Below are 2,094 nucleotides of genomic sequence, written 5' to 3' on the forward strand. Positions count from 1 at the left end.
TTTAAACTAAACTGGGGTAGGTTTAGACTGGATATAAGGAAGAAATTCTTTACAGTGAGGGTAGTGAAACACTGGAACAGGTTGCCCAGAGAGGTAGTGGAGGCCCCATCCCTGGAAGCATTCAAGGCCAGGTTGGACGGGGCTCTGAGCAACCTGATCTGGTTAGCGGTGTCCCTGCTCCTGCAGGGGGATTGGGCTAGATGACCTCTAGGGGTCCCTTCCAACCCAAAACATTCTATGCTCTATTCTAAAATAATTTGAAAATTTTTAAATTTCAAACTGAAGAGTTCTAATAGTGTAAGAAGAGTTAATTCTTTACACACTTTAAAACATTCTCACAGCACTAAAGATATTTGCATGTAAGGTTTGTTATTTTCATTTTTTACAATAGAGCGCATTATATATGCAAAACAAAACCCCCACATGTAACACACAACTAAGGCTTTAACCTGGAACTTAAGAGAGAGCCATCCAGTGACAAGAATGACAGCAAAGACCTCAATAATTTCAGTTGACTGAATAAAGTGCAGAATCAGGAATGAAAATTGCATTATTTGAAATGTCTCTTTGATGCATAAAATTAGCGTGTAAACTCTCAACAAAACAGGTCACTGAAGATGAGAGAGCTTTTCTTCTAGGGAGAAAATGAGAATGATCATGTGACAAGTTAATTATCGTTTAATGAGAAGCTGAAAGGAACTCTGACATTGTAAGAATAATAACGTAAAAGTTTATACAGAATAAGAAGAAATAAAATTTAGACTTCAAATGTACTAACAATCTAATCCAAATTTGTAATTTGCCAAGATTTCCGGAGATTCTTAAAAATCCACTTCAGTACCAAATAATTGATCCTTACAAAGTGACCAGGTGGCAAAAAGCCCCCCCCACCAAAAGAAGGGACTGCAAACAGGCACTGAAAGAGAACAGGGAGGTCAAAGCATGTCAGTTTTAAGCTATGAAACTTACTACAACTACAAAACAAAACTAATTACCAACTAGTTTACCTGAATTTGTGGTACTAAAAGAATGACAGAAATGTTAAAAATTTTATCAGCGTTTTAAGACTGAAAGCTTTGAGGATGAAGTTAAATAAACAGTGTTCTAATTACACTTGCATACAACATTAAAGAATGAGGAAGACCTAATCACCGGTCAGCAGTTCTTTCATGGCCTCTGTAACAAGCTAGGTATTACCTAACCTCTTCCTTCCCTCCCCTCTCTTTCAGTACACACAGATGTTCTGGCTTTGGATAGTTAGCAGAAAGGCAGATAAAGGTTAGAAAGAATAAGTTGGAGCAATCTAAACTAGTCTAACACCAAAAAAGTGGCCATGAAAATGGCAGAGTGGTAATCATTCAACAGAAGGACAGTTTAATGTGCAAGAGGCTACAGGACCCAGGAAATTAAAAACAACATAAATTAAAATTATGGACAAGTGATGGAATTCAAAGACTACACACATTTTACTGTAACTAGACAGCACAGAAAATCAATCATCATTTTGAATCAAAGAATCCAATGCAAAATGACAGAAAAGACAGCACTGCAATAGCCAAAAGAAGATACTGTACAAACCTAAATCTGATATTTTGGTGCGAAGATGCTGAGATGCCGAGGAAGAAAAAGCCATGGCATTTAAATATGACATTGATGCATGTGAGAAGAGAGAAATAACCAAAAAGATGAAGAAAGCGACAAGAAGTTCAGCTTCAGCCACAGTCCCGAGGCCATGGCACACCATTAGTACTGCATTCAGAAACATGCCGAGCGCGTGGGATGTGGCATGGGAAGGTCTGAAGGAGAGGCTTGCAGAACCAAGAATGAGAAAACTTAGCAATTTATGAGAAAGTAATTAGAGACACCAGAAGGCAGACAGGCTACTGCTTCACAGGAGCGGGAGAAAGATTTATTAGCACCCTGTGGGAGAGGAGGGCTGGCATGCAGTGAGACACCGGCGCCTACGCGTGCGGTCCCGGTCGGGAGACCTCGGAGCTGGCACCGGGCCCCAGCCACGGCGGCTTCCAGGGGCTACAAAAGCACCCGCGACCACCTCAGCCCGGGCGCTCCCCGCGCGGCCCGGGACGCCGGCCC

Source organism: Egretta garzetta, unplaced genomic scaffold (genome assembly GCF_000687185.1).
Source record: "Egretta garzetta isolate BGI_Z169 unplaced genomic scaffold, ASM68718v1 scaffold374, whole genome shotgun sequence".
NCBI classification, from domain to species: Eukaryota; Metazoa; Chordata; class Aves; order Pelecaniformes; family Ardeidae; genus Egretta; species Egretta garzetta.